A 7,646-nucleotide genomic window follows, 5' to 3' on the forward strand; every position below is an offset into this window, starting at 1 on the left:
CACAGGGTTGTTGTGAAGATAAAATGGAGAAGAGAATGATGTAAGCCACTTTGGGTCCCCGTTGGGAAGAAAGGAGAGTATATAATAAGCAAATCATCTTGAAAGCTATGTCGGTTCTAAATTTTACACTGCCCTCAACAAACATTTACTACTAGCCCATTTAATTAAAGGCAAACTCTTACTGGCTGAACTGGCACACAAAATACCACAAAAGTTTCATTTGTACCATGTAGCAGTACTAATCATACTTCTCAGAGCCAGGCAGCTGGCTATTAAAGGAGAAATTATTTTGTCCCAGGCTTCATTTATTTCTAGTTGTCATGAACAATAGTTCTAAAAATATAAGATAAGCAGTTATTTACGCACTACTATCAAAATTCAGGTATGTGTTTTTCTCAAGATCTTAGGCCTCAAATATAAGTTAAAATGTGTGAATCCACCACAGGGATACACGGCCATACTGCAGCTGTGAGTTCCTGGTGGGAACCTCATTTAGAAGTGCTGCGGGGCCCCTAATTCAGATCAGGACTGTGGTGTAGGAAGAGGGTCTCCTCCCTTCCTCCATGCACTATTCCCCTGAACTGAAATGGCACCATCAGATTCTCATTTTGAGAAAACAGTGGGGGAGACGCAGGAGCCTCTTCTCCCCCCATGCTGCAGTCCTAGTCTGAATCGGGCTGTTGTGGTGCTTTTAAATGAAGTTCTCATCAGGAACTCACCGCTGACATATGGCTGCAAGTTCCCATGATGGCCTTGCATATGTTGTAATGTGTAGTTTGATTCTTATTTCCAAATGTTCAGAATGTCCAAAGTCTTCCTATTGGAAAGTTTTCCACAGCAATTCCCAAGTTATAGTCTTGTTGTGCTAGGAAAACTCAGCCTTTCCAGAAATATTATACCCGCCCTTATCCAGTCCCTCTCTTCAGTGCTAAACTCTCAGCTATATCACTTTTATATGGTGGAAGAAAATTTTACCTAAGGACAGTCCCATCTTCACAACTATAAACACAAAAATCAGTGGATTGCCTCTACCATGATTTAACATAAAAATATGGGAAGCAGCATACAGCTATATAAACTGATTCATTGTTCTTCCCGCCTCTGATGGATCCGACATTACTGCTGGAAAAGCAAGTTAATGCAGCAGCAAAAAATTCATTCTTTCAACATCAAGCATGGAAGAAAGACTCCTACCTTGGCTCAGCCAAACTAGCCACCTGGCTCCATGCCATGGTAACACAGAGAATAGACGGCTATAATGCTCTCTACATGGGGCTGCCCTTGAAGTGAAGTCAGAGACTCCAGTTGGTACAGAATGCTGCAGCTTGGTTATTAATCAGGAGTTACGTGGAACATGCACATTACACCCATTCTGCAGCTACTCCACTGGCTGCGCATCAGCTACCAGTTTCAATTGAAGGTACTTACTATCATACACAAAGCCCCACATGGCTTTGGACTCTCACCTGCAGGACTGCCTCTCCTCCCCTGTTCCGTACATCTGTGCAGTGCCTTCTGCAGCTACAACCCTGCAGACAGGCAAGATGAACAACCACCCATACATGCACTTTTTCTGTTGTGGCCCTTACTTTCTGGAATGGCCTGAGGAGTCAGGAGGTCTCCCACGCTCCTGTCATTTATTTTATTTATTTAATTGGCACCTCGCCCTCCCCACAAAAGCAGGCTCAGGGCAGCTTACCCTGGTCAATACATAAATAACAATTACAATCCACATAAAATCATCTAAAAACAGTTAAATTATAAATAATTCATAAAGTGCAGGCGATGTTTCATTGATTGCTTAAGATGGCGTACTGAAGAGTGCATACAAAGGTCTAAACAATTTTTCTGCTCAGTGATCTTCCTAATGGGAACGGCGGCACAGGCTAAGTGTCAAAGCCAAGGGCCAGGGCTCTATGATTAAGATTGTTGGTGGTAATAATGGTGGCGGCTCCTTAACTGAAAGTGCAATTATGCAAACTATTCAAAATGGAGTCGTTCAGAAGAGCTCCTCTGTACTGTAATAGGACTATACTAGAACAATAATTCAGGAAGGTGCTTTATAAAGGGAAAGGGACGGTATAGCATGCCACTGTGTATAGGATGAATTATCAGCTGACCCTGCTGTGCTTCATTGCTTACTAGTAATGTAACAACACTTTACTTCAGTATATCCACACTCTGCATCACGGGTGATATGCTAGGCTCTTTCAGATTTCAGTAGATATCTCCTCATATCAATCATATGAACCTACTCTGTTCTTTAGACCTCTCTTCATATGGAATGTTATTGACTTTCTGTGTAATCCACTTAGAGTCGCAGTGAGAAAGGCGGACTATAAATACGTAAATAATTCAATACAGTAAATAATTAAAATAAGATGCCAAACTGAATTTCCACAACTTCATCCCAAATCATTTTGTTCTTCTATTTGTCTATTTTCTAACACTGTAATCACCAAATTAAGTAAGAACACTTTTTCCTATGGGGAAATGGGGTTTCCATCCAAATACCAGGAAATATTTTCCCATACACCGTTAAGAATAATAAATGGGGGAAAATTAAGTTTCCTTCTGGCCAGGGAACATTAAGAGCTTAACAATTCATTTACTGTCTGTACAGAGTTTTTAAGTACTCTGCAGAAGTTTCTCTCCCCATTAATGAAAACAATTGTGGGCACAGCTAACAGAACCTATCCTTCGCTACTCCAGTGAAGTGAACGACCCAATATGTTTCAAGGATGAGGCCTGTAAGCAGCAGAAGAGCAAATGCTGCTCTTGCAGTTCTGCACCAAGGATCACGGCATCTCGTTCAATATACAGTGGAGCTAAACTGCATGCACAGTTTATGCATATACATGTGGGGGGCTCTCTGGACATGGTGTGATTTATCTCAAGCAACCTTTACAGACCTCTTACACAGATACATACAAATTGCCTCACAAGCAAACAGCCCATCTTCAGGGCTTCCTCTCCTTTGCTTTCTGGTCTAAGAACAGAGGAAATGAACATGCACTGGAAAAAGACAGAAGTCTGAGGGTGCCTTATGAAGGGGAAGGGGGAGAGGTACACTATGTACTACGAAAGTAGCGTAAAAGTTTCCATCGACTCACTCCTGTTGATGAGTTTTCCTCACATCACTAGCCAGACTGAATACTGTAGTAGGAAAAAAAAGCCAGAGAGCCACTTGTGAGCGGTTCCAATAATGTATAACACACAGATACTAACTGTGGTTAAATAAACCTCATGTCTATATTAATTTAAGTAGTGAAAGTAATCAACACAACACGTCTGTAAACACACTGCCTAGAAGCACACTACTATATACCTTAGCCAGTTTCCAGGCACAATCCAATATAACTGGTTTTAACTTTTAACCCCACATGCTAAATCCCATATTAACTTAACTGTCACCTACAGTGATATAAGTAAAAAAAAATCGATCTCTAAAAATGCACTGTTTCACAACATTTATTAACAACATAACAAAAGTCAGTAATATTTTATTTTATTTATAACCCACTCTCCCTGAAACCGGCTCAGAGTGGGTGACAACAATTTATAAGATATACAATTTAAAACCTTCCAAAAAACAACATACAATTAATCGAAATCAATAAATACAATAAAATCAATAAAACAGCTACTATCTATCTATCTAGTACTGCTCATACGGCTATCACCTTAAGCAGAAAAAAACAGCTAGTATTTAAGATGGCATAGAATTCATATGGAGGGGCAATATACAGACATCTAAAAGGAGGAGGAGAAGGGGGGAAACAAGGGGAGGATGGGAAGAAGGGGGAGGCCAAAACTAGCTGTAGCTTATCAGCTAGGGGGCCGATACTGCCTTCAACCTTAGGCCAGGCAGAATAACTCTGTTTTACAGGCCCTGAGGAATTGTATCAGATCCCACAGAGCCCTCATCTCTCCAGGGAGAGTGTTCCACCAGGCCGGAGCCAGAGCAGAAAAGGCCTAGGCCCTAGAGTTGAAGACAGTCGGAAGCTCTCTGGGCCGGGGACCACCAGCAGATTTGGATCACTCAAATGTAACGCTGTACGGGGGACATACCAGGAAAGGTGGTCCCAAAGGCATGCTGGTCCCTGACTTCCTTAATCAAATTTCAACAGTTCATATTAGATTTCCCCCCCAGAAAATTCCAATCTGAAATGGCACAGTCATTACAAAGGCCAATGTCGCCTCTGAGAACTAGATCTCAGAGTGACCTGTTGGTGTACCCCTATATGTTAAAAAACACAAATGGCAAACAAATGCAGAAAGATATTCCCAGTGGCCACTACTAGGAACCTGCCTGTCTCTAGACAGGCAGAAGTTAGAACACCCCAACATGACTCTTTGTAAGAAAGGTGAGCTATAAATGAAGTAATAAATATAATAAAGGTGGAATATAAATAAATAATAAAGAGAATAACTCCTCAAGGGCCAGAAAATAAGCATTTCTTTTGTAGTGAAAGGCCATTTTTTCACTAATATTCCACACTATTTAATCAATGGGTATCTAAATATCTATTTGCCTATTAAAATTATCTCTTGCCTTTTCCATAGAACTTAAGACCATGAACCTGTCTAGTACAGCATTAAACTGGTACAGAGCTCCTTAGCTTTAGCAAGGTTAACAGATCTTCAGGCCACATTCTGGGATCTGTTGTACATCACCATGACCACTCCTCATAGAAGAAAAACTAATTATTCATACTTATACATACTCAACACATCTGAAACAATGCAGATGCCATAATGCACACATACCACTCCAAAGCAAAAAGTTGGTGAACATTTAAAACAAAATATTCTACAGCTACAGCATAAAGTATTTCATATTCATTTCTGTGCCATTTTTTAATTACAACTGAACACATTTTAATTTTCCTAATGAGTACATGTAATGTTTTAAATATAGAAAAAATTAAGAAAAATTACAATTAGTCCTAAAAATCACTAACAGCCACTTAAAAATTACTTCCTGTTTCAGTGACAGATCTATTTCAGCAAGTAGGTCTTCAGAGAGGCTGCATATGACTTTCATAGATAAACAAACAATTTAATGCCATGTCAAGAAGAACATTATTCTGACTTCTGTACACTATCACGAAACTCAACCTGCAGCCTGCACTGCCACTTATTTATCGTGCCCTTCCTCCAGGGAGCTCAGACTGGCATACATATTTCTCTCCTCCATTTTATCCTCACAACAACTCTTTGAAGCAGGTGAAGCAGAGAGAGAGAGAATGTAAATGACTCAAAGTCACCCACTGAGCTTCATGACTGAATGCGATCTGAACTCCAGTCTTCATCAGACACTCTAATCACTGCACACTATGCTAGCTCCACATGTGACCAGTCACATTCAACTGGCAACCAAAATCAGCAGAGAACTCAAGAATTCCAGTATCTCATGCCAGATCTCACAGTCCTGACAGGAGCTGAGTGTGTGTAAAACATCTACATATTATAATACAGTGTAAGAACTTCACAGTGCTGAAATAATTTTAAAAACTGGCCAGATAATTGCCCTTTAATCACACTCACTTTCACATTTATTAAAGACTGGTATACTCCATCAACGTACAAATGTAATAAAATCTCCAAATGCAAGCCACCCCTTAAATCCATCATTCTGTTGGTGGACATTCTTTAATATATGTTATTTCAGGCAAGTAAACCAATCTGGATTAAAATGACATGCAACAGTGTGCTTTTATGTGAACAAGGATTCTAATCCATATTTCTCATTGTTACACTGCCAGAACAAAGTCTGAGTCCAGTGGCACTTTTAAGACCAACATAGTTTTAATCAAGGTATAAGCTTTCATGTGCACGCACACTTCTTCAGATACAATGAAATGGAAATTACAAGTCCATACATATAGATAGAGTACCCTGGCAGTTCTGCAAACAACCCCTTGCCTGATCATCTCTGGATAGTAAGTAAGAACTGTGCTCCACTAACCAAAAATGTTTGGAAACTGGGAGATAGCTCTTTTATTCCTTCTAGGTTATCTGCCACAAAAACCAGACAAAATATGGGCAGGGAGGCTGCTAAATATTTTTATGGACTACTTTCCATGGTTTTATCTGAAAGGCCAAAGTGTCTGATAAGAAGGTGGTATTTCTTCCAAATGACTACAGTAAAAGCTCACAATCTTCTGTAGTGCTGGAGCACTAGTAAATCTTAATTACACATGGATTTATTTTTGCTGTCAGCTTGTGGAGCACAGACAAGCGATCTGAATCTGTAACAACAACATTAAGATACAAAGCTACTCCTTGCTCACGTTAATACTTCCCACAGCATTTCAGAAGTGCTCTACAGTTTCTATTCCATCCTTCTCATTATAATTCAGTAATTATACTGAAGCTGAAACCATGACTTCCAAGACTCCACAACTGCGTAAAGGTTAGACCCAATCTCTTTTTCTTGGAGCCCACATTTCCTATTCCTTCAGTGTCTCTCCTGAATGGGGCGGGGCGGGACAGAATAAACGAGTTTTTCCTTCCAGGAGCCCGAGTTTCAAAGGCTCGGCTTCGAGGCGGCCAACCCAAGCCCACAGGAACACGTCCTTCCTCCTAGGCCAGAGAGTGGGAGGGAAGGTTTCAGGGGCTTGTTTGCCTCCTTGCACGCAGCCCTAAGCCTTCCCCCCGGGTGCCCGGGACCGCGGGCAGGAAAAGAAGAATAGCGTGGCCAAGAACAGAGCCTTACTGAAGGGCGGATAAGAGGGAGGAAGAGCAGAAAGGCGCAAATAAGGAAAGTTTCTCTCACCCAGTCTCGGAGCGAGGAGGCCGGCCGCTCCCCCCCTTGCAGCCACCCTCGAGTGCAGCGAGTCCCGGGAGTTCAGCTCCCCCCGGGCTCCACACCTGGCGCAACTGCGAAAGGCGGCTACTTTAGCGGGCTCTTTTCGCCCGGGCCGCTTTCCTGTGCCAGGCCCGCACGAACCTTGGAGTTTCCTGCCTGAGTCACTCAAACAGGGAAACGGTGCCAGAAAACACCCTTCCTCCCTCGGCAGCTCCTCCCCCCGTCCTGTCCCAAAGCCTCGTCCATGCCTCTCGAAAGCAGCCGGGCAGGCACCTCCGGCGGCTCCTCCTTCCAGGCCGGGGACCGCCTTCCAGCTTCACACAGCTTCCCCAAACGCGGCGGGGGGAAGGGAATTGGTGGGAGGAAGGAGCTGGAGGCGAGCGCGGGGAAGGGCTTCCGTCGAAACTTCGGGCCTGATTGAGAGGATGCCGCATCGTAAAGCTCTACTCTAAGTACGCTCGTTTTATGGTTGGTTAGACCGTGTAGGCATTGCCTAGAACTGAGCTCCTCTGAGAAATGCAGGGTGGTTTCTTTTGTTTTTTTACTTACCTACCATGCCTTTCCTCTTGAATACAAGGTTCAGAATTTTTAGCGTGTCTGTTCCAAAGCATTTTCTAGGCTAGGGGTCCCACCTGGAGACCCCCCAGAATTAGAGCGCACTTCCAGACTATAGAAATCAGTTCCCCTGGAGCAAATGGGTGTTTTGGAGGGTGGATCCTATGGCACTGTACCCCACTGAGGTCCCTGGTCTCCTAAAAGGAAGGACAGGATTGCCCATTGGAAACAATGGGAGACGCTGGAAGACCCATTGGAAATAATGGGAGCCAGGAAT

At 42.7% G+C, this 7,646-nt stretch overlaps 1 protein-coding gene across 1 annotated transcript in view; it reads right to left on the bottom strand.

The window, feature by feature from the left end:
* Window positions 1-6,969, bottom strand: part of LOC107110223 (cytoplasmic FMR1-interacting protein 1) — a 68,559-nt gene extending 61,590 nt beyond the window's left edge. The window contains exon 1 of the mRNA XM_015410973.1: window positions 6,782-6,969. The gene's annotated coding sequence lies outside the window, so the exon portion shown is untranslated. The remainder of the gene's footprint in view (window positions 1-6,781) is intronic.
* Window positions 6,970-7,646: the final 677 nt, after the last annotated feature.

The sequence above is a fragment of the Gekko japonicus genome, unplaced genomic scaffold (assembly GCF_001447785.1).
Source record: "Gekko japonicus isolate JY-2015 unplaced genomic scaffold, Gekko_japonicus_V1.1 scaffold244, whole genome shotgun sequence".
In the NCBI taxonomy this organism is placed as follows: Eukaryota; Metazoa; Chordata; class Lepidosauria; order Squamata; family Gekkonidae; genus Gekko; species Gekko japonicus.